Here is a 15,721-nt window from a genome sequence, read left to right as displayed (position 1 = left end):
TCATTCCCGCCGGACTCTCTGGGACTTCCCCCCCCCTCTGCTAGGTCCGAACACCGACCTGCTTTGCAGCGCCGGCTGTCTCCCGAGTGCTCCCCCCCCGTCTGTTTCTGCTTGCCTCCGCCTTCGCTGCTTGGCCTCGCCGCAGAGCCAGCCGATGGAGCCCCAGCCCACCCAGGAAGGATTATTGCAGTACCTGCCACCAGCTCGGCTAGCTGGTGAAACCACAGTTTTTTTTTTCTTGCTTTTCTTCGACTTTGGACGTCTGAGGAATCGATGTCCTTGAGGTGCTGCCGAATTGCAGGTAAGTCCGTTTCCAATTCGTCGCCACTGTTGTATCCGTGTGTTAATAGAGACACTGAAGGCAGGAGTTGGTTTCACAGGTGTTTACTGAACAAAGTCTGGAGGTGAACTAACTGATACAACACAATATACAGGCTTATATACTCCGAGTGGCCATTCCCGGCATTACAGTACACAGGGGGCTCTTAAAGGCACATACACTACAGGCACATCAATAAAAAAAGGAAGGTTGGGATGGGAATAGGGCCATTAAGGGATAGACAGGATAATACCACAGGTAATGATAGAGAGATGGCAGAAATATTATATAATTATTTTGCTTCAATATTTACCAGGGAGATAGAACAGGTGGACATGACATCGGATGATGAGATTAGTAATGAGATAAGTGCATTTAAAATTAAAAAGGGGATATGTTAAATAAACTAATCAAACTCAAAGAGGATAAAACCCCTGGTCCAGATGGATTGCATCCACACATTTTAAAAGAATCTGGGGAAGAGCTAGCAAAGGCATTACTACACATATTTAATAATTCATTAGAAAAAGGTGTAGTGCCAGAGGACTGGTGGATAGCTAACGTAATACCTATATTTAAGAAGGGGGATAGAATATATCCAGGGAATTATAGACCAGTCAGCTTAACATCGGTGGTAGGAAAAATAATGGAATCCCTACTAAAGGAAGAAATAGAAGAACATCTAGAAACCAAAAATATAACAATGAATAGTTAGCATGGATTTCAAAAGGGAAAGTCTTGCTTGACCAACCTTACTGAATTTTTGAAGAGGTAACAGAGATAGTAGACAATGGTAATGCAGTAGATGTAATTTATCTGGATTTTCAAAAGGCCTTCGATAAAGCACCCCATAATAGACTGATGAACAAGGTTAGAGAATGCGGAGTCAGGGGACAAATAGCAGAATGGATTGCTAGCTGGCTTCAGGACAGAAAGCAGAGAGTAGGAGTGAAATAAAGAATAGATTTGCCTTCCAAAACTAGGCTTTATTAACTTTAAAATCTGCAGCACATCTTTCCACATCCAGTCCCAACCAAAGCTGGAAAAGAACTGAATTTAAGGTGGCCACCACACATCATGTGACATCAACTACCAATGAGATTACAACATATATCCCAAGGCAGTTAACAAACAACCAATCACAATACTTTTACTAAACAAGGAATAATCACCACATTCACCCCTCCTTTTAAAATATACTCCAACCTAAATAACCTTTACAATTTATAATTAATTATTTACAACTAAAACTATGCACAACAAGAGTAAAACTGTTTACATGACACAATACTAAGTGAACAACAACAAATAATAACATTGCACATAAGTATTAAGTATCTCTCAACTAAAACAATATAATATTACAACAATTTTAAAACATTACTATCAATTTAAAAGTCCATTTTCAATCAGTCGACCGGATATCTTGTTCGTGTCGACCTTCTTAACCTTGGTGAAATTCCTTGCCCTCCCACACCAGAAGGCACAGAAGTATCTTCAGCAGGAAGGCTATCCATATCCCAATTTTCAACGGTTTCCGGATTAGAAATCCCATCAGAAGGTAAACTGGGACGGTCATAAACATCCATCAAGGGCTGACTAATAGAAGTATAATTATCTGCAATCAGATTGGAGACATTCGTAGTATCTGTAACAGCATCCACATTATCTAAATCATGACTATTGTTAATATCCTCAGAAGAGGGCTGGCCACCACAAGGAGCCAAGTCTTTAATTGAAACAGTACTTTCTTTCCCATCTTGGAATCGAATATGAGCATATTGGGAATTTGCCTCCAACAGCTCCACCTCCTCCACTAAAGGATCATATTTTGACAATCTAACATGGCGTCGAAGCAGCACAGGTCCCTGCATAGTAAGCCATGAAGGTACCGAATATCCCGTAGTAGATCTCCGCGGATAGTTAAAGAGCCTTTCATGGGGGGTCACATTAGTAGCCGTTGAAAGCAATGATCTAATGGAATGCAGGGCATCAGGCAGTACCATTTCCCACTGTGTATTCTTAAGGTTCCGGGATGTCAAAGCCAACATAACTGCCTTCCAGATCACCCCATTGTATCATTCGCACTGTCCATTACCCTGGGGATTATACGGGGTAGTTCTACTAGTAGAAATTCCCCGACTCTGAAGGTATTCCTTCAACTGGGAAGAGATAAAAGAACTTCCCTGATCCGAATGGATATACGCAGGCATCCCAAAGATGACAAAAAGTTGAGTCAGACATTTGATAACTGTAGCAGCTGATACATCTGCACAAGGAAAAGCAAAAGGGAACCTTGAAAACTCATCCACAACAGTAAAAATATATCGGTTTTGAGTAGTTGAAGGAAGAGGCCCCTTAAAATCGACGCTCAAACATTCAAAAGGAGAAGTAGCCTTCATAAGATGAGCTCGTTGAGGCTTAAAGAAATTCGGTTTACACCGAGCGCAGATAGAACATGATGAAGTCATCCGCTTGACGTCTTCAACTGAAAAGGGCAAATTCTTACTGCGTACGAAGTGTATCATCCTCGTAACCCCAGGATGACATAAGGCATTGTGAAGATTAATAAGCATATCTCCGTGAATCACAGAACAATAAGCCCTCGACAGTGCATCAGCAGCAACATTATCCTTCCCCGGACGATAAACTATGTCAAAATGGTAACATGCCAACTCAATCCTTCATCTCATTATTTTATCATTTTTGATCTTTCCAAAATGTTTAACATCAAACATAAAGGACACAGATTTTTGATCAGTTACCAACGTGAAATGTCGCCCCGATAAATAATGTCTCCATTTACGCAATGCTTCTACTATTGCGTATGCCTCTTTCTCTATTGAAGAATGTCTTTTTTCACTATTGTTCAAAGTACGTGAGAAAAAGGCCACAGGTCTTCCATTTTGGTTCAGAGTAGCCCCAATTGCAAAATCAGAAGCATCCGTCTCGATCACAAAAGGAACCTGCTCATCAATAGAATGCACAACTGCTCCTAAAATATCCTTTTTAAAATTCTCAAAACATGTCCTGGCCTCCCATGATAGAGGATATGTCGTAACCCGAATAAGAGGCCGGATCTTCCGTGAAAAATTTGCAATCCAATTAAAATAATAAGAAAACAGTCCAACAACTCGTTGCAAAGCCTTAGAATTAGTAGGACAAGGTAAATCAATCAATGGTCGCAGACGTTCTGGATCTGGTTTAATCTTGTTTCCCGAGATAATATACCCCAATAGATTTACCTCAGTAGTCGAAAAGATACATTTCTCTTTATTAAAAGTTAAACCAACTTTTTCCGCAGCTTGAAGGAATCTTTTTAAATTAGAATCATGCTCCACCCTTGATTTGCCACACACTGTGATGTCATCTAAGTATGAAAAGGTGTCAGAGAGGGAGTTATCACTTATAAAAGCATCCATTGCCCGTTGAAAACAAGCAACACCATTAGTAACACCAAATGGTATTCGGCAAAACTGATACAGCTTTCCACCAGCCTCAAAGGCCGTATATGGTTGATCCTTCTTAACAATAGGAATCTGATGATAAGCACTCTTTAGGTCAATAGTGCTAAAAACCTTATACTGAGATACTTTATTGATAAGCTCATCAATCTTAGGCAAAGGGTACGCATCTAAGTGAGTATACCTATTAATAGTTTGGGAATAGTCTATCACCATTCGTTTCTTGTGTCTCTCGTTAGTCGTGACAACTACCTGTGCTCGCCAAGGCGAACAACTAGGTTCAATGATTCCTTCCAATAAGAGACGTTGAACTTCAGAATTAATAAATTCTCTATCCTGACTACTATATCTTCTTGACTTGGTAGCAATTGGCTTACAATCCGGCATCAAATTGGAAAAAAGTGATAATGGAGAAATAGATAAAGAGGTTAATCCACAAATAGATAAAGGTGGCTTAGTCCCTCCAAATGAAAGACTAAGAGACTCGTGTAACTGAAGCACATCATGTCCAATCAAAATATCCGCACAGAGATTAGGCAAAACAGATCGGCGTATATCAGTATACGTATTACCTAAAAGAATCATTTTCACAAAGCAACAACCAGCTATTTGTGAAGTAAGGGTCGTCTGAGCCATACACACCTGATACGTAACAGGCGAAATTTTCAAATGCTTCTCCTTCGCAAACTGAAGACTTATAAAACTCTCAGTACTGCCCGTATCTATAAGGGCCTTCACTTCCAACCCATTAACTTGAGCCGTAACTATAGCTTTGTTTAGACCATGAGTAAATGCAGCAGAAATTGATGCAATAAACGCCCTATCTAAAGGCTGAATAGTCACAGAGGAGGAGGTGGTAGAGGAGGGCCCTCCCACACCAGGAGAGGAGGAGGTAATTGAACCTGATGATTTGCACACGCGTGCATAATGACCTCTCTTGCCGCATTTACTACACACAGCCTCCCGAGCAGGACACTTCAGACGAGGGTGCCGGATATTCCCACAAAAATAACACTTCTGAATCCTAGAGGCAACAGCCGCCGAAGTAGAAACTGTTTCAGAATCTAGTAAACCACTCCCATTAAGTCCACATAATTCCTTTTCATCCGAAACTGCCGAAACCATAGTCGCAGGCCGATTAAAAAGAGCATAAGAATCCGAACTTCTCTGAGCCACATCCAATGTAGAAGCTTGCTCAAAAGCACTTTTAAGATCCAAAGTCTTATTTTCTAACAACTGCTGATGAATTGATCTAGACAGTAATCCATTAATAAAAGCATCCCGTACCGATTCTTCCTTATATTCTTCAGCCGTCACGGCCTTATAATTACAGTTAACACTAAGGCACCGAAGTGCTTGTAAATAAGTATCCAAAGATTCTCCCACCTGCTGCCTACGGGCAGATAGAAGGTGACGTGCAAATACCTCATTCTTTGGTTTAACAAAAATCTTTTCCAATGTAGAAATAGCCACTTCATAAGTTTTACAGTCCAAAATATATTTATATACATCCGGAGCAATGTAGTTGATCAGCATATTCAGCTTATTTAGAGACTCTTGATCCAACACGCCCAAAAAGTTTTTAAATGTACAATACCAATGTTTCCATTTATCATCCACTCCAGCAGAATTGGGGTCAGCCTTGAATCGTTCTGGTTGAAGATATCGCTCCATTCTAACATAAAGTTAATAAATTGAAATAAAGAATAGATTTGCCTTCCAAAACTAGGCTTTATTAACTTTAAAATCTGCAGCACATCTTTCCACATCCAGTCCCAACCAAAGCTGGAAAAGAACTGAATTTAAGGTGGCCACCACACATCATGTGACATCAACTACCAATGAGATTACAACATATATCCCAAGGCAGTTAACAAACAACCAATCACAATACTTTTACTAAACAAGGAATAATCACCACAAGGAGTAAATGGTAGCAATTCACAGTGGCAGAAGGTGGGTGGTGGTGTTCCACAAGGATCAGTGCTGGGACCACTGCTGTTCACAATTTACATTAACAATTTAGACTTTGGAATCAAAAGTACAATTTCTAAATTTGTGGTTGACACCAAATTGGGGGGTTAGTCAATACTGAAGAGGACTGCAACAAATTACAGGAGGACATTAATAAACTTGCAGAATGGGCATATAATTGGCAAATGAAGTTTAACACAGATAAATGTGAGGTATTACATTTTGATAGGAAGAATAGGGAGGTCACTTATCACTTGGAGGGTATGAGTCTAGGTGAGGTAGAGGAACAAAGGGATCTTGGAGTACAAATATACAAATCACTAAAAGTTGCAACACAGGTTAGCAAGGCCATAAAAAAAGCAAACCCAGCACTAGGGTGGTCAGTCCTCAGCAAAGGCCTGAGCTTCATCCCCTTACGCCCCCATCTCAATGAATTTCGAGCTCGGCACGATGTTGAGCTCTTTTTCCGCCGCCTTCGTCTCCGTGCCCACTTCTCTGGCCAGGAGTCTTCCCCCCGCACAACTGACCCTTTCTCCCGCTTGCAGAATTCCCGTTCTACCTGGACCCCTCCCCCTGGCCTCTTACCCTCTCTAGATCTTTTCATCGCTAGCTGCCGCCGTGACATCGGCCGTCTCCATTTCTCTGCTCCCCTCACTCACTCCAACCTACCTCCCTCTGAACTTGCAGCACTCCATTCTCTTAGATCCAACCCTGACATTGTCATTAAACCCGCTGACAAGGGTGGTGCTGTTGTTGTTTGGCGTACTGACCTCTACCTAGCGGAAGCCGAACGCCAACTCTCCGACACCTCCTCCTACCTCCACCTGGCCCATGACCCCACTACCGAACATCAAACCACCGTTTCCAAGGCTGTCACTGACCTCATCTCCTCTGGAGATCTTCCCCCTGCTGCCACCAACCTCATAGTTCCCCAACCCCACACAGCCCGCTTCTACCTCCTTCCCAAGATCCACAAACAGGACTGCCCTGGTAGACCCATTGTTTCAGCCTGTTCTTGCCCTACGGAACTTATCTCTTCCTATCTTGACTCTATCTTTTCTCCCCTTGTCCAGTCTCTTCCCACCTACATCCGCGACTCTTCGGACGCCCTCCGCCACTTTAACAGTTTCCAGTTTCCTGGCCCCAACCGCTTCCTTTTCACCATGGACATACAATCCCTCTACACCTCCATCCCCCACCCGGATGGCCTGAGGGTGCTCCGCTTCTTCCTTGAACAGAGGCCCGACCAGTCTCCATCCACCGCGACCCTCCTCCGCCTGGCTGAACTTGTTCTCACATTGAACAACTTCTCCTTTAACTCCACTCATTTCCTCCAAATCAAAGGTGTTGCCATGGGTACCCGCATGGGTCCTAGCTATGCCTGCCTTTTCGTGGGCTATGTGGAACAATCTTTGTTCCAGTCCTACTCGGGTCCCCTCCCTCACCTCTTTTTCCGATACATTGATGACTGTATCGGTGCCGTTTCCTGCTCTCGCCCCGAACTTGACAATTTAATTCATTTTGCCTCCAATTTCCACCCTTCCCTCACCTTCACATGGTCCATCTCTGACTCTTCCCTTCCCTTCCTTGACTTCTCCGTCTCCATCTCTGGGGATAGGTTATCGACCAATATTCACTACAAGCCCACTGACTCCCACAGCTACCTGGACTACACTTCCTCCCACCCCGCTTCCTGTAAGGACTCTATTCCATTCTCCCAGTTTCTCCGTCTCCGCCGTATCTGCTCCGACGATGCCACCTTCCACACCAGTGCTTCAGACATGTCTTCCTTTTTCCGCAACCGAGGATTCCCCTCTACCGTGGTTGACACTGCCCTCGACCGTGTCAGTTCTATCTCCCGCACTTCTGCCCTCACCCCTGCCCCTCCCTCCCGGAACCACGATAGGGTTCCCCTTGTCCTCACCTTTCACCCCACCAGCCTCCACATTCAACGGATCATCCTCCGGCATTTCCGCTACCTCCAAAGTGATCCCACCACCAAACGTATATTCCCCTCCCCTCCCCTTTCAGCATTCCGCAGGGACCACTCCCTCCGAGACACCCTAGTCCACTCCTCTATCACCCCAAACAGCCCTTCCCCTTCGCCTGGCACCTTCCCGTGCAAGCGGAGGAGATGTAACACCTGCCCCTATACCTCCCCCCTTCCCACTGTCCAGGGCCCCAAACACCACTTCCAGGTGAAACAGCCATTTACTTGTACTTCTCGCAATCTAGTGTACTGTATTCGCTGCTCACGATGCGGTCTCCTCTACATTGGGGAGACCAAACGCAGATTGGGTGACCGCTTTGCGGAACACCTCCGTTCAGTCCGTAAGGGTGACCCCGAGCTTCCGGTCGCCTGTCATTTTAATTCACCGCTCCATTCCCACTCGGACCTCACCATCCTTGGCCTCTTGTATTGTTCCATGGAAGCTCAACGTAAACTCGAGGAACAGCACCTCATCTTCCAATTAGGCACTCTGCAGCCTTCCGGACTCAATATCGAGTTCAACAATTTCAGATCATAAGCTCGGCCCCCATTTCATTTTCTCTTGTAATTGTTCCACTCCTTCCCCCCCCCCCCTTTCCTTTTGTTTCTCTCTCACACCTGGCAGCTATCTTTTGCCCTGCCAGTACACTTTACACCTAATCTCAGCCTATTACCATCTCATCTAGCTTCTAATCTCTTTTACTTCTTTTGTTTCTTTTATTCTTTTGTCCGATCGCAGCCCTGCCTTCGATCTAGTTTCTTTTCTTTCCAGTTTTGAAGAAGGTTTCGACCCGAAACGTCAACTCAAATTTCTCTCCACGGATGTTGCCTGACCTGCTGAGTTTTTCCAGCATTTTCTGTTGTTATTTTGGATTTCCAACATCTGCAGTATTTTGCTATCGTGCTAGGGTTTATTTCTAGATGTATAGAATTGAAAAGTAGGGAAGTTATGCTAAACCTGTATAGAACCTTGGTTAGACCACACTTCGAGTACTGCGTACAGTTCTGGTCGCCATATTATAAAAAGGATATAGAGGCACTGGAGAGAGTTCAGTGAAGATTTAGAAGGATGATACCAGAAATGCGAGGGTACACCTATCAGGAAAGGATGAACAGGCTGGGTCTCTTTTCTCTTGAAAAAAGAAGGCTGAGGGGTGACCTAATAGAGGTCTTTAAATTTTTTTGATAGAGTGGATACAGGGAGAGAGTTTCCACTTGTGGGGAAGAGCATAACTAGAGGCCATCAATAAAAGATAGTCACCAAGAAATCCAATAGGGAATTCAGAAGAAACTTCTTTACCCAAAAGTGGTGAGAATGTGGAACTTGCTACCACAGGGAATGGTTGAAGTGAATAGTATTTAAGGGGCAGCTCGAAAGGCATATGAGGGAGAAGAGAATAGAGGGTTATGCTGATAGATTTAGATGAGGAAAGACGGGAGGAGGCTCGAGTGGAGCATAAACGCCGGCATGGACTGGTTGGGCCGAATGGCCTGTTTCTGTGCTGTATATCCTATGTAATCCGATGTAAATTCACAGCATGAGATATGCTGCAGAATAATTCTGTAGATTTCTGAACTATATCTTAGTTTCTCATAGTGTCCCTCGGAGGTTTACTGATAAATAAATTAGACCAGTAATGCAAATTAAGGGCAGTCCTTTAAAAATCAATTAGTTTGTGAGGGGCGTCTGTATGTTAATATTAACAGCTGCTTTCCCTCGCTTCGCCAATGAAATGAAGGAGTGCGATACTCTGCAAGCGATTAATTGTTCTACTTTTCTTTGGTGTGAGAACCAAAACAAAACTGAAAAATAATACTTTATAAAAGATACTGGACAGAACATTTCCCAGAGATAAGCTAATCTCAATAAATATTCGGTAATTGCATTACAGTCATTAATTCTGTTCAGTGAACATCACACATCAAGGACATCGAATGCACTGGCAATTGCCATTCACACTGACAGCTGCTTGCTAGTACAGAAACTACCTAAAGACAGAATAAAATCCCCATTTAAAATTAAAATTGCGTATTTTAGGAATAGTAATTTAACCTACAGTGATTTCAATGTTTTTAATCTACTCTCAGGGAGTGATTGGAAACTGCGAGAATTTCACTTTCTCAGTTTAAGATGTCACCTGCAATCCTCAATTAAAATTACTGCCAGGAATCACTCTCAGGCATCCATCATTCCACCTGGAACAACTCTGATTTTGGCCAACTACTGCTAACAGCACCATTAATTCTGCATCTTTTCAGTTTCAAAATGTTTTCATATTAGATATCGAGTGTAAATTCACGTGTTTAAGGAAATAATTAATACACTGGACACGGCTGAAACAAACAGCATCAACAATCACCATCAATACTAAATAGAATCACAGCACCGAAAGAGAGCATTTGGTTTATTGTGCTAGTGCTGGCTCTTGAAAGAACTATCCACATTCCCCTGCCTGCTTCCCATACTCTTTTAAGTTTTTCTTTTACAAATATTTATCAAGTTCCCTTTTAAAATCTATTGTGTATTCTGCTCCCACCACAGTTTCTGGTACAGCTTACCTTCTGTGTAAAAAACATTCTCTTAACCACTGCCTTCATTCTTTTAGTGATGATTTTAAAGTTATGTCCATTAGTTACTGACTCACCAACCAGTGGAAATAGATTTTTCCTGATTTTATTGATCATAACTTCTCGTAATTTTGAACACCTCTAACCTTCAGAGTTAGCATTTCATGTCGATGACCTTTCATCTGAATGGGTCTGGTGACAAGTCATTAACTTGAAACGCTAACTTTGGCCCGGATTTTTGGGGTGCACACAGTGTACGCTGTCATAAGTGCCCTACAAGTTCCGGGTTTCCGCGTGCGATGCGCATGCGCGAAAACCCGGAACTTGCAATCTGTCAAGGTTCGCCTTGACAGATCGTCCGCATCCGCCGTAAATTCACTTTCGCTGCCGCAGAGTTGGGCTATTTGCCCACCTACTGCCCAGCGAATACCCACCAAACCCTTACGCCTGGTAAAAGCAGGCGTAAGGCCTTCTTTTACCAGCGTAAGGGTTAAAATAAATGTTAAAATAAATGTTTTTTTTAATGACTTAAACATTCACTTACATTTAAAATTAGTTTAGGTTATTTTTGTCCTGTTTAAAAATGTTTAAATTTATTTTTCAAAAAATTCAAATTTTTATTTTAAATGTTTAATTAAAGGGTATTTTAATTCATTTTGAACCTGTGATTATTTATTTTTATTTCAGTGTTGTGAAATTGTATTTATTAGGTATATATTATGCTTATGGGGATTTCGAATGTAAATGGAATCCCGTAAGCATAATAGGAATCCCCCTTTGTATTCGGTTGGCCTGGCCCACATGATCCCAGGGACGCTTGTGAACTGCATGCGCTCCTGGGATGCGTGAGCCATTGCGCAGGCCTGTAGGCCCAGGACCGCAAGAGTTCGAAGCTCCGGAGGCATCAGGTAAGTATGTCGTTTTCTTGCAGCTTGGAGGCGTACGCGGGCGGCAAGCCTCCGACCGCAATTTCCAGGCCTTTGTTTCTCTCTCCACAGGTGCTGCCTGGCCTGCTGAGTGTTTCCAGCATGTTCTGTTCTAATTTTAGATTTCCAGCATCCACAGTATTTTGCTTTTGTTTTAGTGAGGATTTAAAATGTGGTTTTTAAAAAAAAGAAATGGACAAGCTTGATTTCTTAAGAAATCTCAGGACAATTGTTCTTTAAAATTCAAACTAGTTATCATTTGTCAGGAAGTGCATAATGGCATGAGACTGGCAAAACAGCAATTTCTGTACACCTCAATAAAAGACAACCAAGAAAAGCCTCAAAGAGCCTACAAATGGCACTTATTAAGAAGAAATGCAGGAGGCTGTTTCATTAAATGAGGAATGATACTTGATGTTTCATAATATGATCCAAAGGGAGATGGAAGTGTGAGAGATTACCACCATTTGTTAAGAAATTGTTATGTAGTCTGTGTATCACAGCGCATGTCACAGCGCATGTTACTGCCTGCCTTGAGTGATGTTTGAGAAGTCTGGTTAAAGAATCTTCTTTTGATTTCAATGTTCTGCTTTTCTCTCTCAGAGAACCACCTCCACAAGGGAGCCTAACTTGGAGGCACACTTGCACACCTCCTAGTGGCTATTTACAGAATGTGATATGGCAGAGCCACGAGTGGCATGGTGAGAATGAGAGAGAGGAAAAGAATATTATTGTGAAAATAATGAGTAAGAAAAGAAACGCATACTTAAAAAAAAAAATCTTATCCCATTTAGAGTTAAAAATTAAGATGAGGAAGCTATTTGATACACTTGGAGCATGATATGTCTTACAAAACTAAGAAAATATAGAAAAGCAAAATACTGTGGATGCTGGAAATCTGAAATAAAAACAGAAAATGCTGAAAATACTCATCTGTGGAGAGAAAAACAGAGTTCACGTTTCAGGTGATAGCACAGAGGGAGGTCATTCGGCCCGTCGAGCCCGTGCCGGCTCTCTGCAAGAGTACTTCAGCTAGTCCCACTCCCCCGCCCGTTCCCCACAGCCCTGCAAATTTTCTTCTTTCAGGTACTTATCCAATTTTGAAAGCCACGATTGAGTCTGCCTCCACCACCCTTACAGGCAGTGCATTCCAGATCCTAACCACTCGCTGTGTAAAAAAGTTTTTCCTCATGTCACCTTTGGTTCTTCTGCCAATCACCTTAAATCTGTGTCCTCTGGTTCTCGACCCTTCCACCAACAGGAACAGTCTCTCTCTATCTACTCCATCTAGACCCCTCATGATCTTGAACTCCGCCATCAAATCTTCTCTCAACCTTCTCTGCTCCAAGGAGAACAACGCAACTTCTCCAGTCTATCCACGTAACTGAAGTCCCTCACCCCTGGAACCATTCTTGTAAATCTTTTCTGCACCCTCTCTAAGGCCTTCACATCCTTGCTAAAGTGCGGTGCCCAGAATTGGACACAATCCAGTTGAGGCTGAACCAGTGTTTTATAAAGCTTTGTAGGAACGGAGGTTCATATTCGAAAAGACTGAGTTCGACATAGGTAATTAAAACAATGAACTTTAATGGAACAAAACAGGTTTTAACTAGAAACTGCTGGAATACATCAACTACAGGTCTGCTCTTCTTGAGGGCTCCACGAGGACTGATCCTCTGGTCAGAAGACTGACGTCATGATGTCATCACGTTCTTCCCGCCATTGGGGAATCACGTGACTAACGGCATGACGTCATCACGTTGAAACTGCGCTGTAAAGGTAACTAGACATTGTACAGTCAAACAATGTAATTAAAGGTACAGGCACAGACAGTAACTACATTGCTGTTAAAGGAATTATGTACAACCGCTCTGAGTCCTTTGGTGGCTCCGCCACATGCGCCCCCCGCCAGAATTGTCTTTAACAGAAAAAGTGAGACAAGGAGGAGGTCTGACAAGTCTGTCCGATCGACTTCGATACCCTGGTAGCGGAAGTTGATGACCGGCGGTCGAGCTGGCAGTCGGCTGTGGTTGAGCAGGCGCGGTGAGCGTGGTCGAGTTGGCGGGCGGCTTTGGTTGATCTGGTGCAGCGGCTGCGGGCGGTCGGCCATGTTTGGGTGGTTGAGTGACGACGACAGGTTGGTCCAGGTCCAGGTGGGCCGGCTTCAATCGGTCCACCGAGATGTGATCCAGCTTCCCTCCGACGTCGACCAAAAAGGATTTGTCGCCTGGTTCGATGACGCGGAAAGGACCAGTGTAAGGGGGCTTGAGCGGATCCCGGTGAGCGTCATGGCGGATGAATACATACTCCGCATTCTTCAGTCCCGGTGGCATGTGGGAGTTCTGCAAACCGTGATTTGATGTAGGCACCGGAGCGAAGCATCTGGCCGCTTCCTGGTGGCTAACGAGTTGCTGGGAGGCGGACCATGGCTCTGTGGGAGAAGGGAGGAAATCCCCTGGTACTTGGAGCGGCTGGCCATAGACGAGTTCAGCGGAGGACGATTGCAGGTCTTCTTTGGGCGCCGTACGGAGACCCAAAAGGACCCGTGGAAGTCTGTCCACCCATCCTGCACCTTGAAGACTGGCCCGAAGAGTGGCTTTAAGCGACCTGTGGAATCGCTCACAAAGGCCGTTCGCCTGTGGATGATAGGCGATGGTGCGATGAAGTTTGGTGCCGAGCCCCTGAGCTACAGCATTCCAAAGCTCCGAGGAAAATTGTGGCCCACGATCAGAAGAGATGTCCACCGGTACCCCGAAACGGGCAACCCAACAGGAGATGAAAGCTCTAGCGACTTCTGCCGAAGTAGTGGAAACCAAAGGAATTGCCTCTGGCCACCTAGTGGTGCGGTCCACCATGGTGAGGAGATGAGTATAACCCTGCGAAGGCGGAAGCGGCCCCACAAGGTCCACATGCACGTGGTCGAAACGACGCTCCGGAACAGCGAACGCAGCCACTGGAGCTTTAACATGCCGCTGGACTTTGGCCTTCTGGCAGACGACGCAGGTGTTAGCCCAGTCACGGACATCGAGGTGCATACCTTTCCAGACGAACTTCGCCGACATAAGCCGTTGTGAAGCCTTCATCCCAGGTGCGACAACCCGTGTATGGCATCAAATACCTTCCGGTGCCATGCGACTGGCACGATAGGTCGTGGAAAACCCATGGAGACGTCGCAAAGGAGCGTGGCGCCTGCGGCCTGGAAAGTGACATCGGTCGCTTGGAAGCTAGATGGAACGGTTCTATATGATTGGACCTCAGAGTCCGAGGCCTGATCTGCAGCCACGAGGGCGTAGTCGATCCCCAGGCGTACCGCGTGGGCCGTCACACGGGAGAGGCAATCCGCCACCAGGTTGTCCTTACCAGACACATGTTGAATGTCCGTGGTGAATTCGGAAATGAACGTCAAGTGACGTTGTTGACGAGCGGACCACGGTTCGGCAGTCTTGGCCATGGTGAACTTAAGAGGTTTATGGTTGACAAAAGCCGTGAAGGGACGTCCTTCCAATAAGAACCGGAAATGGCGAATGGCGAGGAAAAGGGCCAGTAGCTCCCGATCGAAGGTGCTGTATTTTTTTTCATTTTTCCGTAGTTGACGGCTGAAAAACGCCAGCGGTTGCCACGTGCCGTTAACCCACTGCTCTTGCACTGCACCGATGGCGTAGTCTGACGTGTCCGTGGTAAGGGCGATGATGGCACCTGGAAGTGGGTGCGCTAGCATGGTTGCGTTGGCCAAAGTGCTCTTGGTGTTGACAAATGCCTGGTCCATCTCGGCTGTCCAGCTGAATGGATCCTTACCGGACTTGCCCTTGAGGGCCCCGAACAAGGGTTGCATAAGCTGAGCCGCCTTAGGGACAAAACGGTGGTAGAAATTGACCATCCCCAGGAACTCTTGCAAGGCCTTGACTGTCAGCGGCCGCGGGAAAGAGGTAACCGCTTCCACCTTCGTCATTAAGGGGACGGCACCGTCTGACGTTATGCGATGTCCCAAGAAATCGATCTGCTGCAGGCCGAACTGGCACTTGGCCGGGTTGATGATTAAACCGTGCTGGCTGCGGCGCGTAAAGAGGGAACGCAAATGGGAGAGGTGCTCCTCCTTGCTGGCACTGGCGATGAGAATGTCGTCAAGGTAGACGAAGATGAAGCATAGGTCTCGAAGAACGGAGTCCATTAAACGCTGGAACACCTGTGCTGCGTTCTTTAAGCCAAACGGCATCCGCAGGAACTCAAAGAGGCCAAAAGGGGTGATGACTGCGGTTTTCGGGACGTCTTGCGGGTGCACGGGAACCTGGTGATATCCACGGACGAGGTCGACTTTAGAGAAGATAGAATTTCCCGCCAAATGGGCCGAGAAATCCTGAATATGCGGAATCGGGTACCGATCCGGAGTGGTGGCGTCGTTCAGGCGTCGGTAGTCACCGCATGGCCGCCAGCCGCCGCCCGGTTTTGGCACAATGTGGAGAGGCAAGGACCAGGGATTATT

At 45.1% G+C, this 15,721-nt stretch overlaps 1 long non-coding RNA gene across 1 annotated transcript; it reads right to left on the bottom strand.

The window, feature by feature from the left end:
- Positions 1-368: 368 nt before the first annotated feature.
- LOC147106351 (uncharacterized) lies at positions 369-10,491 on the bottom strand. Its single transcript, XR_015081482.1, has 2 exons — positions 10,307-10,491; positions 369-1,937 (listed from the first exon to the last, which is right to left on the bottom strand). It is a non-coding gene; the product is annotated as an uncharacterized LOC147106351 (long non-coding RNA).
- Between the last annotated feature and the right edge of the window lie 5,230 nt (positions 10,492-15,721).

Source organism: Somniosus microcephalus, chromosome 16 (assembly GCF_052327205.1).
Source record: "Somniosus microcephalus isolate GS21.2 chromosome 16, FLI_Smic_1.0, whole genome shotgun sequence".
NCBI classification, from domain to species: domain Eukaryota; kingdom Metazoa; phylum Chordata; class Chondrichthyes; order Squaliformes; family Somniosidae; genus Somniosus; species Somniosus microcephalus.
This window is presented reverse-complemented; position numbering and strand designations above follow the sequence as displayed.